Below are 18,034 nucleotides of genomic sequence, written 5' to 3'. Positions count from 1 at the left end.
GACAAAAAAAAGACGTTTCGAATCAAGAAAACGTGTACTACTGCATTACACCCACAGGCAGATGGCATCGTGGCGTTCCACCATGAAAAGGATCATTAATCGGTATTTGGCCGAAGTAGTCTCTAGCCATCAAAGAGACTGGGATAGCTTTTGTCATTTGTTTTGCGAACTGCACACTTGTCTACGGCTTAAGCTGGTAATACTGTAGCATATTAGGTCGCTGAGGATTTGCAAATATCTGAAGGAATAGCCGAGGTTTTCCGTAGGAAGTTCGAAAAAAATTCAAGGCCTGCATCGCAAAGTTGGTTATCAAGCTGTGTTGAGCTGGTTGCCAAAGAACACCAGAAACCAACCTATAAGGTCTTTTGGGACGATTTGTGTTCGTAATGAATAGAAATGTGGCGTCCTCCAAATTTTGAATTACAAAGGAACAATGACTTCTTTAATCATGTATTATGAAACCATAATGAATCTATAGAACGTGTGTTCAATTACCGAATTTTACATGCTCGGAGAATAATAGAAAATGTATTTGGCATTTATTAGAGTCTGCGTTTCGGGTGATTCGTAAACCAATGCTCCTACAATTAGAAAAGGTAGAAAAAGTGTCTTTGTCATTCATTTGTTTGCATAACAATCCAAGATATGTCTTGTCGAGAAATACATATAATCCAGCAGGGAGCTTTTATGTAAAACATAGATGTTCTATCTTGTTATAATAATTAAATTTATATGTTCATGCCTAAGCAAAACACTCTACACAAGTGAACCGGCTAATTCTAAGAACCAGTAAGTAAGATTCTATTTGTTGGTAGATATCATATTACAGTGATATCTCGTTGAGCCTTTTGAATGGTATGGTAGGTAGTTTTTTAGGCAGCTGAGAAAAGACCGTGAAAGTAACTTAAAGCGAAGATTCTTTTTTGTACCAATTTAAATAAATATAATTTTAATCAACCTACCGGGTGTTTTTCTTACAAAGCAGCAGTGGGATATTTAAAACCCTTACACGCCGGGCCATTTTGATGGGCAAAATGGAGAAATCTAAGTCTAGTGAGTTAAGTGCAAAAGTTAGAAGCAAAAAAAGTAAAAAGAAACCCGGTTTCGCCGTGTCGTGCCGGAAAAGTGTCGAAACGAAAACGTAATGTTTCTACGAGCAGTGATAGTTCCTCCAGTTCGAATGGATCGATCTTGTCTAAGTTGTATCGAAACGAAAATTCTATGCAATTAAAGACGAGCTGATTAATTTACGGCGTCAAACAACAATTCGGGCAGGCGATAAGCTATTAGTTCCGATATTTAATCCGAGTCGTAATGAAATTAATGTGGAAAAGTGGATTGTGTGGCGGAAAAATACCAGTGGGATGATGATACAATCATAAGAATCATCTCTGGACGTTTAAGGGGTAATGCTAGGCAGTGGTATGACGAGAATATACGATTCGTCTTGGAAGAAAATGAAGTCAACGCTAAACAGCAGGAGTAGTAATTTACACTTAAAACAACGACGTGCTGACGTGTACAATTTTTCGAATCAAGAACCTAGTAAGAACAACGTTACCTCATCGTTAGCGAATAGGTATTACTTTGTCTGATCGTCTGTGTTAAGCATTTTTCGCTGTAAAGGGAGCTTTTTGACATGTTAAGAGTTTTGGGAAGAAGATGAAAAACAAAGGTAGAGATATGTGGCGGACTTACGTACCTCATCCGCCTCACATAAGACGGAGTGGCAACGTTAGTGCGAAGCTTAGACTATCGGCTTCTCAGTCAGCCGTTGGCTGTCTGAAAGGGGTTTTTTACAAGCTCCGACTCGATATTTTTTGATGTTTACTTTTAGTCTGATAACTTGCGCTAACGCGTGTTATTTAGGGCTAAAATAACATCTTTTCACAGTAAACTATGTTCCGTTTATAAATGAAGTGCTTGTTAATCTTTTAAAACGGGTATTTTACCCGTATAATTCACTATATTTAACTACATACCAAACAAATATTAATAAAGACTGTTCAAAAGGTGGATTAAAAAAGTTGTATTTTTGAAGTAGCTGCCTACTGGAGTTATCTATTAGTTTATTGTTAAAAAATTCATTAATTTTTCTGTCGTTATGGCGTCCATCCGCCCAAAAATCAGTAACTCTAAAAACGTTGCAAAAGCTAACAGGTAGTCACTGCGTAACGTTAAGACAACCAAAAAATCTCTTTCAAATTGGTGTAAAATAAGGTTGCCTCTACGGTTAAGCCAACGTAACAATGCAACGTTGCGTTGCAATTTGCAACGTTGTCGCATCGAAAAATTGTTAATCGGAAGCGGAGTTCTTGGCCTTAAGTGACTGGGATAGCCAACTAGAGCTCTTCGTCAAAATGCCTCTCACGCTTGGTAGAAAAACCTCCATCGTCACTGGTTGGAGCTTTAGAGGGTGTTCAAGAGCACATGCTATTGGAGTCTACTAAGATGAATCTGCCATCGGCCGCTCTTGATTTCTTGACGAGAGATTTAGATTTTGGGGCTGATCTAGGTTGAATGTAGTCTGGCTGCCAAGTTAAACCAGACAGACAAGAGAGCTACAACGATCCTACGGCCATATGCAATTAATGACAAATGCTACGATGCTTAGACCTGGCATTCTGCCTTTTGTAAATTAAGAAAAGAATTAACATATGCTTTTAAATTATAAAAATCTCACTAGTTTTTTATGCATTTTAAAAACGGCGTATGTGCCTGATATCTTATGTGAAAATTGAAACATACTTATATTAGATCTTGATGAACTTTTTAAAAATACGTAGCTTCTTTAATAGAGTAGATTTTTGATTGTAATATATTTGTGTATTAAAAGAATAAGTCGCTTAGTCGGTGTATGACCATTTTTAATTTAAATAATACCCGTTACAAAATAATATTTATTTCACCTTTAGATACTTCATAAATTACTGTCTTTATTTTGATTTTCTATTATCTTAAGCTAACTTAGCTTCTCTATAACATAACTTACCATTGAGCTTAAAGAAAAATAATCTAGCCATCCTTTACAACTAGATTGAGTCAACTAGTTGAGTCCTGAAAAAAAGATCAGTTGACTCTATGTGAAGATAGAGTCGAAGCATGTATAGCGCGAAGCCGGGTCGAGAGAGGCATGTTTTTATTAATGATAAAAACCAAAAAAAATTACTGTCTTGGTATGAAGTCTAGTCTCAGAAAGAGTATAATAAGCACTAGACATTTTAAATATTAAAAAAAAAAAAATAATAATTTTAAAATATTAAATAAGTAAAAACCATACAAGAAAGAAAAAGGCTTGTCGGTAAATCCGCTTAAAACAATATGTTGGAGTCATATGACGTGGGGCCCACATGCCTATCAACAAAGCAATTATGAAGACATCTACTTTGGGTATTTGCAGAAGACTATGTGGTGGAAAGCGGTATCTAAAATAAAAAGTGATTCATTTTGCTTACTGTTCTTTTATTGCATGAGTACCCAAGGGTTCTCCAAGGTTGAGTAAAGTTGTGTTTTATCTCTGAGTGTGTGTTATATGTGTATCATAATTACAGACAGAATTTTTTTATATTACTTTTTGCCTAAGTGCCAAATTCAAGAAGGACAATAGCAGTGTATCAGAAAAAAAAGTAACAAAATACCTGTAGCATTATTACAATAGAGCCATGAAATATATTGTGCTGATATGATGCAATATTTGCAAACAAATTCGTCTGGGTCATTCTCTGAAACAAGATTTTATCTTAATTTATTCAATAAATTTGATTTTATTGGGTTACTCTCGAAAACATAGTTTCGGATTTGACAACATCCATTGGACAGACCATTCTTGTTTCTAAATTTTAAATTTTTGTAATGGCAGAGATTTTTAGGTGTTGTAAGAAATCTAACTGGATTTGTATAGTTTGTAAAAATATATTTCATCCAAGTTGCTTAAAAAGAACAAAACACTATGAAGTTTTGAATGAGAACTTTATACATTGTTCAATTGCATGTAGAGATTTGGCATTGGAGACTAGCGAAGAAGATTATGGACTTCGATCATTTACGAGCATTATACAGGAACTAAAGGCTGAGATCGAGCAAAAAGATAAATATATCACGCGCCTAAAATGGAACTCAACAGTTTGTGAGGAGGAGTCTACAGAAATGGAGTCCAAGCTTAGCAAAAATATTGAATCTTATAAAAATGTAGTGTTGGATTTTCAACAAAAGCTTGACGAGTAAACTACCATAATTCAAAAATATCAGGATAAGACCATTGTGGATTATACTCCAACTAATGTAGTAAGTAATAGCACATCAACTTAAACTACTCGTACTTATTGAAAAGGTCTTCGAATTTTCTGTAGTTTGTTCTACTAAGTTTCAATTTTATGTAATTACTATTTATAGATCGCCTTTAGCTAGCCAGGTATTGTTTCTGGAGAACTTGGAGATTTTGCTGAGTCAGTTTTCTCCTAATTCCTCAATCATCTTGACAGGTGATTTCAAGACACAAGACAACCGAGTTATTCTGTTTAAAATATCCTAACGAGTTTTAATCTTAGTATGCATGTAAATGAGTCGACGAGAATTACTGATCATGGAGCAACAATACTGGATTATATGTGTTCAAAGTTTAAAAATGTATCTTGTAGTGTTCTAAATGCTTTTCTCTGAGATCATGAAGCGGTACTATCTAAATTTCCTTTACTCAAGGGCTCTTATTCATCAATCAAAAAAATGGGCGTAATTTAGCAAGAGGAACTGCGCAAAATTTAGAGGTCACATGGCTTTCAAGTGATTGTGATAAACCACTTGAGGATTTCCATGAGGTTCTGAAGAGGGTCTTCAACGCTAGTTTTTCTATTGTTAAATTAAAAAAAAAATCTAGGAAATGTTGGGTAACAAGCGGAATAAGAACATCTTCCAAAAATATGAAATTGCTTTCACCGTCTGAGAAAATTGAATCATGATAATCAACAATTCCAGGATTACTATTATAAATATAGGACTATTTATAGGAACATCATAAAGTCAGCAAAAAGAAATTATTATGCATCAAGATTGTCAGCTTCAAAAAACTTGTGTAAAGAAACCTGGTCAATTATAAATGACATTAGACAGGGTTATGGAAAATTCCATGTAGACTTCCATGTATGACTCTATCTAAGAAACTGTCTTGAAATTGTTACGCTTTGAGAGTTATTTCTAGAGGGTTGGATCAAAGTTCAGTTAGAATGGCGTATTTTGCCCTAATTGAGAGTAATTTGAGATATGGTATTCCCTTGTGGGGTAGCTGCAGTGGTTATCTCTTTAAGTCTTTGTTTGTATTACAAAAGAGGGCAGTTCGAATTATATACCATGTTGAATTAAGGGAATCATGTAGGCCTGTCTTTTTAAATAACAAACTTATGACCTTGCCGAGTCTGTTTATTCTTGACAGTGTATATTTACTTACTTACATCTTATTACACAAGGGCAATGTAATACTCGTCAAGAACAACATGTACCTTTACCCATACTAACAAATGCTCTTGTAAAGAGATCCGCAAAAAAATGTATAACCATTTGCCCTCACAACTTAGAAACCTAAATAACTTTAAAAAGTTCCAATGTTAGTGTAAAAAACTTTTCATTATTAAGGCTTATTACACCTTAGATGAGTTTTTTAATGATCGACTCGCATGAGTAATGTTAAGATTTATGTACCCACCTTATCTTATTTTATTTTCTTTTATTTTTTGTTTGTGTCACATGCTATATTTATATGTCAATTTTATGTTAATTTTTATTTCTACTCCAAACTTTGACCCATCTATATTGTTTTATAATTTAATTTTAGCTTTATCAATGAGATGTTAATCTTTCGACAAAAAAGCATGTTTTTACTTTCACTTTGACTATCCATCAAAGTGCTCCTGAATTTATCGCCAACCTGTCCAATCGTCCAACCTTTATAGAAGTGGACCTAGAGATGCTAAAATAGGCTCAAACAAAGTTTAGATTTTAGAAAAAGACAAGCAACGACTTGACTTTGTCCTTAGAAAATAGGAGAGCATCAAGCCCTTAAGTCAATGAATGTTATGTTATAGTGGTAGTATTTTACCTTAAGTAGTGCCCTTCAGGGAAGCAATCTTACTCCATTTTTGCTTTTGATTTTTATTAATGATATTTCAATTATAAGTGGTGTGAAGCTAACAGACTCCCACTTGCATATACAGTAACTGCACCCGTGCTAGAAATTTCGGTCTTCTTCGGCATCCCGAACTTTATCTCAGTAACGACAGTAACGACACTTGCGCTAGGCAACGGCACTGGAAACGACACCCACGCTAGGCTGCCAGACAACAGACTAGGTATATGTCAGTAGTTGTTCAGTATCGCAGGCTGTCGAATATAAAAAATATTTAAAATAACATGGAAGCAAGACGTTTGCCTGAGAACTTTCCTACAAAAGTTATATGTAACAGTGTAATAAGGTTGAAATTATGCAACAAATTTGATGTCGAGGTAAGAATAACGTAATTATTTGTTGTACCATTATTACATCTGACAACATAAGGTCAAGCGCTGTATCTAAAGAAAGTAAATTTAGCATGTATAATAATAAATAGGAGGATTTTTCAATTTTAGTGTAAAACTAGAGTATTTTTATCAAGAAAACATAAAACTAGTCAAAAAAAAATTAAAAAAATTTAAGCAGCCAGGCCGCGTGATTTCTAAACATCATGGCCTTGTAACTGAGGCTAACGCTATTGGCTGAATCTTTTGGCGCCATATTCAAGTTAGGCACGTGGGATTAAAATGATAGTTTGCGCTGTTTTAAGACGAGTGTTGATTATGAGAACATTAAAATTTTCAGTTTTTTTGTATAATAAATTGTTTTTCGAGAAAGAGTATTTTATTAGGTAAGGAATTGAACACTTTTAGAATTGAAAATAATGTATCATTGCTGGCTCATCATGTTTATTTATTTTTTAACAGAGTGATTTGTTATTTTATAAATAAAATATATGATGTTTAGACTCCAATAACGATTTTATATTTTATTTATTACTCTTTACGTAAATTATTATAAAGATGTATTATGAGTTCGTTATATTAGGTTAAATAAATAATGTGGTGAAAGCATCATTTATTTTTTTTTCTTACTTTTTTAGGGTATTTAAGATAAAACTTATTTAAAAAAAGAAGAAAAAACTTTTAAAAAATGGTGAAGGTTTACGTGGTTGAATTAACAACCCGCGGGTGTGACGTCACAACTATATAGGTGGCGTGTCTGGCTGCTCAACATTAAAAAAAAAATTTGACTAGTGTCATGTGTTTTCTTGATAAAAATACTATAGTTTGACACTAAATTAACTCTGAAATTAACTAAAACATACTTAATTACTTACTATACACATGTTTTCTTTTTTCGTACAGCTCTGGATGAGAGATTTACAAAATAATACAAAGGAAGCTTGGACTATAAAACGAACAATAGAATCGACGGGAAAAAAGCAAGACAAAGACTGACGTGCAAACACTGTGGAGGAAAAACTTTAAAGCAAACTTTAGTGAAAAAAGTGGAGAAGGAATGATGAAGCAGCTAGAGAAGAATTTAAATGAAGCACAAAATAGTGACGGAACCTTGTATGGAATATCAAAAATTGAGGATAATTATGCTGTTGCACTGTGCACTCCCGTGATGCAAAGAACTTTAAATCTACCTACAGTAAACGAACTGTTATTAGTGGATTCTTCTGGTAACTGTGATAGCCAAAATCACAAGATTTATTTTTTTATTATTCAGATACCTGCTGGAGGATTACCAATTGGTTCTTTAATATCAACCAGCCTAAAATCGGAAGTATTTGATGCCGCTCTCCAAAAACTTATGGAAATTCTTCCTATTACAATTTCTCCTAGCGCAATTCTAACAGACGATGACTTGACAGAAATCAATATTGTACGTAAATATTGGCCTAATTTTAACTTTTTATTATGTACGTTTCACGTTGTTAAAGCCGCATGGAAGTGGATTCAAACCGGAAGCCATGGTATACTTAAAGAAGACCAACAACCCATGTATAAACTCTTTCGGAATATTTTAATAGCCTCTGACAATGAAGGGTTTGAAGAATCTGTTAAAGTTTTCCAACAAAACTGCAAATATCCATTATTCCTGAAATATGTTGAAAACTTGTTGAAAAAGAAAGAGATGTGGTGTATGTTGTACTGGAATCAGTTATTATTAAGGGGTACGAACACAAATAATTACACCTAAATTACTTTTCGGTTACTAAAAGACAAAGCTTTAGATGGAACAAAAGCATTTAATTTAACTCAATTAATAGATTTTATTATAAAGAATTTTGAAAGTTACTACAAGCAGCGTCTTTTAGATTTGATTATGAATAGAGATACAAAAAGTGTTTTAAATCAATACATCACATCTGATAAAGATGATAATCATGATAATATCCATGAAATAAATAATTTTGAATATAGTGTTCTTAGCCAGTATTGATAATACTGTTTCTTACATGGTAGATATGCTTTCAGGGAAATGCACTTGCTATATAGGGATCAATGGACAACATTGTAAGCATCAAGCTGCTGTTTTAACAAAATATAATTTAAAATTCAGTTTGAATACATTAAGTAAAAATGTTAAGCGTCAGTTGTTTAGGGGAGCAAGTGGCAAAGAACCAGACAGGGAAATGTTTCTACCACTGCAATGTGAAATGAATAAGGAAATAGTGTGTGGTGACAAGGAAAAAGAAACAGATAATAATAATCAATCACAAAGAAATAATGAAATTTTACTAAATGAAGATGATAGCCCTAAAAGTGTTCGATCACCCCCAAGAAATTAATGAAATAAAAGAAGAATGGAAGAAACACTATCTTGATATTTTACAAAAAATTGATGAAGATCCTACCACATTTTGTCCAACCGTAAAACAGTTTTTGAGTAATAAAAATAAGTATGCCAGGACCGAAAATAGTCTACTTAGTGGCTTATATACCTGTTTTAAGTACAAAGGAGTAACTTGCACCAAAAAGAGAGTTGCTTTACGACATGGTACGAAAATATCTGTTCAACCAACTGCTGTGTCAAGAAGGGCGACCAGTATGGGTGGAAGAAGAGCTCATGTGGCTAGTAGAAACGCCAAAGGATTTTCAATGAAAAAAAGTAGAAATCCTCATGCGTTAACGAACGAGAGGCGCTTGGCTCTAACAAGTTTAAAAAATAATAGGTCTACGATTGTGTTTAATTACTTACTTAATAATAATAATAATAATAAATAATTTAATTGAACAATTGTAAACCTCTACAATTGTTGAATTTGAACATTTATTGTAATATTCCTACCTATTATTTTTACTAATACCTATTATTTTTGTTAGTTTTACATTATTATTATATCTACCTATTTATATCTAAATTTAGTCTTTTATTTGCATTTTTTTTAACAAGCACTTTAAAATGTTTCAGTTTCACAGTACCTACCTAAGGATTATCTTTCGTTTAAAATAAAATACCTATTCCTACTTGCTATTTACACTAAAGAACTGAATTAAGTGGTTTGGAGATTTCGAAAAAAAAACCTTATAACGTATAGGTAAAACTTCTAGCTGATATGCTGTTACGGTGCGCTACTTCTAGCGCAGTTGCTATTACTATTTTTAGCATAGCATAGCATGCATGCTGTTACTGTATATGCCTCCCACTTGAGCTTAAAATATGTGAAAAGATGTCAATTGTTCTTTGCTCAAAGGCGAGATTGATACCAAACCAAATTGTAAATCTATTTTAATACTCATATAGACACCATCATAAGATCTTCTTTAAAGATGATCATCAGCCGTCATTAACAGAACTATTTTTTGATACTTTTAAAAGAATAATTTTGCTTAACTCCCTAGGAAAACTCGCCTACTGTATACATCTTTATTATACTTCTTAATTATGCAGTGCATATTAACATGCTCGAATCAGTTCAACAAAAATTCTACAAATATGTAATCCTTGGGATGGATGGTGTATACCCTGAGACGGGATTCACTCAGTAGTTGGTGCTTTCATGTTTTAATGCACTATCATCATCAATCTGCTTTTTGTGGGATTTTAGTGTTTTTTTTAAATATGCAAAAATCAAATTGATGCTTTAGATCTATCAGCTTTGTATTTTCCTGTTTCCTGCATTCATTCAATAAACACACGCAACATATTTTATTTCAACACACGCCACGAATTTGTCAAAAAAAAGCCCATATTCTTATAATATAGAATATGCAACTGGTTCAATGATGTTCATTTAATTTTTAATTTTGATCTGTTTAGCATGAATTTGAATAATTTCAAATCTGCTTATTCAAATCGAATTAGATTGTTAGTTGATGAATTATTTCATGTATTGCCTACCATTAGTTTTAATTTTTATATTATATCAGTTATAGTAAGATTGATCTTTTTATTTGATACATTAATGAATTTATTGTATTATCTTTTAATACTTCAATATTTGTCTTATTATTAAGATTTGTTTCCTGTAGAACAATAAAACTTTGCATTTGGATAATAATCATAAAATATTTGACCGGACCGAGATCGGACTCTGATCCAAACCATCGTGTGAATCCGGCCTAAAAAGGAAACCTGCTTTTCTCTATAATTATTTTTTCTATGATTTGAGGTTAGGTTGTAATTAGTAATTCAGATGTTTTATGTTTTCATTTTGTTTATTATGATTTTGCAAAATTTCAATTTTTGTGGGATGAACAATATCGATTTCTTAGTGAGTTCGGTATCAGACTATGGAGACCAATAAGGTAAACACGACAAACATATAAATAGAATGTGAGAAATACTAAAATAAATCAATTATCTATAATTGAAATTAGGTCTAAATTTAGGATCCCTTCTTGATTCCCTTAATTTTATGGTTGCAATTTTCTAGTTTGCTTTTTTTCTAGTCCGGGAATGTCATTTAACAGTTTGCATATTTATATAATTTTATAACATTACATTTTTTAGTGTAACTCTAGGAACTTGTAATGGTTCAAAAAAAACACTATTTTATTAATATATATAGAGTTCTATTCTAGTAAATTTAAGTTATGATATACATGACTCTTGAAAGATGAGAGAAATACTGCCTTCACCAGCATTTAAAGAAGTTGTGTCGTGATAGTGTAAGCCACCCTCAAAAGCCCTCAAATACCCTCTTGCACAAATCCGTAACTGTAGAGCTGGTTGATTGCAACTTCATAAATAATAATTAATTGAGTTCAATATCCCCTTTAATCCAAGATTCAACTTTTCAAATATAGAAATTAGCAAAATAGGGTGATAATTTTAAACAATTCAGTTAGAATTGACTTTATAACTGAGTTTATTTTTTATCTCTTATTATGTATAAGATGAAGATTATTCCAACATCTTTGGGAAGTGAAACATATTATTACTGAATTATTCAATTTATTTCATGTCATACTTAAAGTATTTACACTTGTTAACAGAAAAACAGTAAAATATAACTAAAATTTTGTATATTAGAACCTGTACTAAATTTTAAAATCCTAGGCTTATTTAAAAAAAAAAGAAAGTTATTTATATATAAGTATTATTAAAACTTAAATATATCTACAATATTAAAAGGCTTCCAGTGGGAACTAAACACATACAATATTCATCTTTCATTCATACCCAAAATCCTTAATATAGTTTGAAAAACCATTCATCAAAAAGATTCATTATGTTTATGTTTTTTATTATTTCTTTATGTTAATACAAAAGATTAGTGAAAAAATTAGTTAAAGCAAAAGTGAGAAGTGCTGTAAACTGAAATAAACTGTGGATTGACACAGTTTTCGCTGATGTATAAGCAAACTTTTTTTAATATATTTGTGTGTGTTTTGTCACCATTTTGTGTATTATTAAATACAGGGTTATTCCTTATATTTAAATTCTGGTTCAATAACGATGATATACTAGGGACTATTTCACATTGTATAATATCGCTATTGAGCTGTCTAAATATAAGGAATTACTCTGTTAAACTGAAATTTAATCACAAATTTTCTTAATATCGAAAACATTCGGACCACAAATTAAATAACCTGCAAATTAAATTAAAGTATAGTAGATTATATCTAATATCTTGTGCAATAAAGTTAAGTTTTAAGGGTATTGATACAAGATCAATTCAAAATAGGGTCAATTGGGGTAATTGTGGACGATATTTAATGTTTTGACTTGCTAAACGATTTTTGTGGACATCACACATTATGTTATATATGTAAATTAGCAGTCACATAGCTCATAGTATCTTCTTTGATAATTACTAGTGGTTTTCTGTAATTACAAGTCACATTAAGATAAAAAAAATATATTCAACATGCTTGTCCGTTTACATTTGCCCCTACTTTTTAGGGGTAATTGTAAACAAGCATCTCTTGACACATTTACTCTACCAGAAAAAAATCTGGGGCAAATGTAAACAAACTATATAAAGTCGCTGTGTAGCAAAATATTTTTTGATATGTCGTGTTTACATTTACCCCAAAATAATGTGACCTTAAAGGTTTTGCTTGCAATATAAATGAAAAATCGAGATTAAAGTAAATATTTTCCAACAGTTCTGTTTATTTTAACTACAACTAAACTATTTTTGAGAACGCTAAGAAAAGAAATTTATTTGAAGTATGTAATTATAATAATATTATAGGTATAAAAAATTAGTTTTGCTCATAAACAGGAACTATTGCTGGAAAGTTGTATAGTATTCTCTCTCCCTTGATTTGAATGCCAGGATCGGGAAGCACACCAATGATTTGATTCAAGGTTATATAACTGACATCAGTTTCAACAATGTTGAAAAGCATTTTTGATGCATCCCAGGATTTAAGACCAGTCACTTTGATTTCCGTTAATTTTTCATCCACAGCTTCAATTAAACACATATTTAAAAAGAGTAGTCTTTCTTTTTCCACCTTTGAACTGCACAAGAATAAATTTCCCTGTGGACAAGTCTGAACTCTCGACTGTTTTAAGCTCTATATCTTGTTTTTCTGGTTCTGCCCAATCTATTTCATCATCAGTATCACCTAGACTTATTTCTCCATCAGAACTTTCCGACTCTGCAACTGGTTCACTTCTCAATTTTTTCATTCGGCTCTAACTTTTTGTTGTCCGTTTTTGGATTAGCCTTTTTTTTCTTTATTTTTCTTCTTCTCTTCTGCTTCTCTTAGTCTTTCCAAGACTTGGTTGGTTGTTAATAATACCTCTCCATATCTTTGTTGCTTTAATAAAAAAAGCTCGATATGACTTGTTTTTTCTTTTCAACAATATCTTCACGGCGGCTGAGTGGCAAGAAAATGTTTGTTTTGTTGTCACTCGTGTTTTTGTGTCAAATGTTGTTGAAATGGTAATTTCTGTCGATTTACTGATAGACGATGACGTCGATGGTTGTGGACTATGGGTAGATGCCATTAATAATTTTTGGTAGTCAGTTGACGATGTAGAAGGCTGCTGTCGGCTTTCAGCTGATGACACTGAATGATGTTGACTACAACATGATGAAGTTGAAGGCATTTGATCGTCGACCGTGGGTAGAAGTGGGTTTGGTTCAGAAATTGGAACAACAGTTGATTTAGAGGATACTGGTTGGATAATAATAGCATCGGATGTTACAGATCTCGGAGCTTTGAGGGCAGCTTCGTATTTGGCCAAGTCTTCTGGTGTAAATTCATTTTGTGGGAATTTGTTTCGATCAACTGGGTATACGCCAGTATTTTTAAATCCAGATATAATATTGCTAGAAACCAGAGACTCTTGCCAAGTAATGCCAAGTAATTCGGTACATTTTTCCTTAGTTAGCCGTCCACACCCTCGTCCCATTTGTTCCTTACCAAACTTCACCAATTGTTTATTCCAGTTCACCTTTAAGGGTCCGAAGACACACTTGTCCAAAGGCTGAAGCTTATCCGTAAGATGGCTTGGAAACTTTATCAAAATAATATTGTTGTGCATTGCCTCTTCAATAATTCTGACGCTCATATGACTGCTGTGACCATCATACAACAGTAGAGCTGCTTGATCTAGAAGGTTTTGGGAAGTTCTTAAATCTTTAATGTGAGGTATAAACCCTGTCGTAAACCACTGGAAAAATTGCGGCTCCTCCCCATCCATTAGTGGAGGCCGCATATAGAGTTCCTGAATATGCGCTATTGGAAGTCCAACGAGCCTGAACTCCAGCTCCCTTGAATACGATGAGCGGTGGAAATGCTTTTTATTATTAAAACCTGACTCGTCAGCATTAAAAATAAAGCTTCCTTTATCACCTAAATTATTTTCATCAATGATTCTTTTCAGGTCATCAAAAAAATGGTAGACAATCTCAGGTTTTCTAGCATCCTTCCGCAGTTTTTGCAAATGTTCCGGTTTATTAAGAGACAGTTCAGGATGTCTTCTCATGAATGAGTAGTACCAGTCTTCTCCCGGTACTCCATTTTTAAATGGTGTTCTTAAACCTGCATTAACATACTCTGCAACCAGTTGTCTAAGTTCTGCTTTGTCACATGGTAGACCCATCGCAGTACGTGCCAATAAACATTTTACTATTTCATTTTCGATATCTGAGGATAAAACTTGGGAACGTCCACCCTTTGTCACATTTAATGGAGTCTTTCTTCCTCCTATCCTTTGGTAAATAACTGATCTGGGAACACCGTCAAGCAGAACGTTTCTGCTTGACGATACGTTTTATTTTTATTTTGGACATCTGCAACGGCATTCGCAACATCTTCAGTTGTATAAGAAGGTGCTTCTTTTTTCCTTACATAAGTATGAGGCATTTTTACACTGCAATAAGACAAAGAAATTATTCATTTTGCATAAATTATTGGCAAGACACTAATTTTATTATGTTTACAATTACCCCAAAAGTGTGTATACATTTCCCCCAAGAACAAATTTATTAGGGGGAAATGTAAACACTGAATTATTTTAGTGATTATAAAATTTGTCGACAGACATTTAGGCGTAAAATAGACACAATAGTATAACAATGTCCAAATCAAATATCTAACTTACCTCGATGATTTGCATTCGAAAACTTCTTTCAACATAAAACCATCAAACACATCAAATTGCATCAGCCAACTAATGCAAGAAGAGCACAAACAGGAGTAAAATTTCGAGGGAAACCGAGTTCGCCCGACGTCGGCACGACTCGAATATTGAGCTTCGCGCCAAATTTGAAATCTAAATGTTGTTGTGTTTCTTATTTTAGATGTGTCTACAATTACCCCAGTTTACATTTACCCCAATTGACCCTAATATATTAGGCTTTATTTATGATATTATATTAAGACCTAGTAAAAGTTTATTTTTTTTTTGTTTAATTAACATTTTGTTCTTGATATAATATGATCTGTTATGACATTTAGTAAATTCTAAAAAGCGAGAAGCTTTATTAAAATGTTTTACCACAGATATAATCGACTACAAACAGAACAATCTTTTTCGGATAATAGTGATGAGCAAGCTTAGGCAAGTTTTGATGATTGCTCAAATATGATTAGTTATGACTCTGATGATTCCCTCAATGATCCCAACTACAATCCAGTCGATAAGAAAAAATGCGTTCGAAAAAATGAAGAAATCTTTAGAGAAAAAGATGTAGTTTTCGATGAAGATATTATTGAAAATCTTGTGAGAGGGGTATTTAATGGAAAGAAATATAATAAAAAAGAGAAAAAAAAATCAATAAGAAAAAAACAGAATAAGGAATCTGCTATACACTCACCATGCAAAAAAACCTGTGGTCAAAAATGCTCCCAGCGTATAACAGATGAAGCAAGATTAAAAGTATTTAAGCATTTCTCTTTAAATTTTTCTGAAACTTTTTTTTGATGCACACATAAAATAAAATGTTGAACTGTGACTAATACACCTGGGGATTTTTCGAGAAATATTACCTTATCATATTTACTACCACCTGTCCAAACCTCTGATGTCAGTATTAGAATAATAATGAAGAGAAAATACCAGTATGTAAACCCATGTTTTTAAAAACACTTGGCATGAAAACAGATGGACAAATTACACATTTTATCTCATCTAAAAAGAAAAATCAAGGAATAACTAAAATAAGGGATGAAAAAGGTGAAAAAGCTAGGCAACAAAAAATTGAAAATGACAAGCTAGATAAAGAAATTAAAAATCACGTTGAATAAATCAACCCGTTATCTCCCATTATAAGTTATTGCATGCCCCAAAAAGGAGGTATTTATCTTGTGATTTATCAATAAGGAAAATGTGGTCCGATTTTTGCAGCAGCATCGAAAAGGTATCATATAAGAAATATCGCCAAACTTGGACCCGTCCAATTTTATTTTAAGTTGCGCATTATTTCACATAAATTTTTGTATACAGGGTGGAACAAAAAAAAGATATCACGTCATCGGTTATTTTTTAAATGGAATGCTATATTTTTTATTGCATTTATGAAATATAGGCGAAATTCCAAGCAAGTTTCGTATAATGCACCTTATCTCAAAACTCAACTGTTTCAGAAGTATTTACGTTTAAATAACAAGAAAACAAATAACTACACATGGTTGCACTTGTAAAGAATCTCCATTTTCGAATGTCACTGTCAGTTCGAAAATTAATAGTTTTTATCAGAATAAATTATGGCTAATTTAACGGAAACCCAACGAATTGAAATTTTGATGATGCTAGGATACGGGGATCAAGTGCGCACGCAAAAAGAAGTAAGTGAACTATTTAATGCCAAATATCCAAACCATCCTATTTCTCAGCCAACAGTTAGTAGAATAGAGCACAAATTCATAATTTCAGGTCATGTTAGGGATTTGCCAAGATCAGGTCGTCCAAAAATTTCTGAAGAAACCAAATTAAACGTTCTGCTCCCAGTCGAAAAAAATCCAAATAATGCAACTTCAGGTCAGACTTAGGCCAGGTCACCATACCTAAATCCCTGCGACTATTTTCTATGGGGGTACCTGAAAAGTAAAGTTTATATCGAGAAGCCAAACAACGTAAAAGATTTGAAAAATAAAATTAGATATGAAATTAGACGTATATCACACGAAATAATTGATAGTGTTTTACATGAGTTTTTAAACCGTCTTGCTTTCTGCCAGGAAGTAAATGGGGATCAGTTCAAACACTTGATACATTAATAAGAGTTTTCACAGTTTATAACATTTTATCCTCCATTTTATCTTAATTTGTATATAGACCTACTTACTTGCTTTCTTGTTGGTTAAATGTAAATATTTCTGAAACAGTTGAGTTTTGAGATAAGGTGTGTTATACAAAACTTGCTTGGAATTTCGCCTATATTTCATAAATGCAATAAAAAATATAGCATTTCATTTAAAAAAATGACCGATGACGTCATATCTTTTTTTTTGTTCTACCTTATATACAAAAATTTATGTGAAATAATGCGCAAATTAAAATAAAAATTGACGGGTCCGAGCATTTTCTCAAAAAATCATGTCTCTGTTTTTTATCGAATTTATGCGGAACTTTAGGCGGTCACGTAAGAAATTGTGCACACCACTGGATTCGGCATCCCCCAAAACGGCCTTATACCAAATTTCACCAAAAAATATTAAGTAATAACAATTTTATAACAAAAAATAAAAAGGGAAATTATGCATTTATTTACATTTAAAAATGTGTAGATAGCCATGAAAAAAACAAATTGAACAAAGATAATACAAGCAAATAACAATTCCAAACTAAATACAAATAAAATAAAAACAAACAACAAACAAAAACATTAAAAATTAACCGATACTAAATTTTTGAAATTTTTACTAATCCACCATTGTTTTCTATGCATTTTACATTCCTTTTGCCTACATTTAAAATAACTTTACGGACTTGCTCTGGAGTAATTTCTGAACAAACCTGGATCATTCTGACTTGTAGATCTTCTAAATTTTGAGGTCTTGATTTGTACACTTTTTCTTTAAGTAAGCCCCAGAGAAAAACATCGAGTGGCGTTAAGTCAGGGGATCT

The 18,034-nt window shown here is 32.5% G+C and overlaps 1 protein-coding gene across 1 annotated transcript in view; it reads left to right on the top strand.

The window, feature by feature from the left end:
* The first annotated feature begins 10,667 nt into the window (after positions 1 to 10,667).
* Positions 10,668 to 18,034, top strand: part of LOC126747527 (WASH complex subunit 2) — a 271,361-nt gene continuing 263,994 nt past the window's right edge. Inside the window, exon 1 of the mRNA XM_050456216.1 lies at positions 10,668 to 10,803. The gene's annotated coding sequence lies outside the window, so the exon portion shown is untranslated. The remainder of the gene's footprint in view (positions 10,804 to 18,034) is intronic.

This window comes from Anthonomus grandis, chromosome 19 (genome assembly GCF_022605725.1).
Source record: "Anthonomus grandis grandis chromosome 19, icAntGran1.3, whole genome shotgun sequence".
Classification (NCBI taxonomy): domain Eukaryota; kingdom Metazoa; phylum Arthropoda; class Insecta; order Coleoptera; family Curculionidae; genus Anthonomus; species Anthonomus grandis.
Note: the sequence above shows the minus strand (reverse complement) of the source record. Positions and strands in the feature narration are given on the sequence as shown.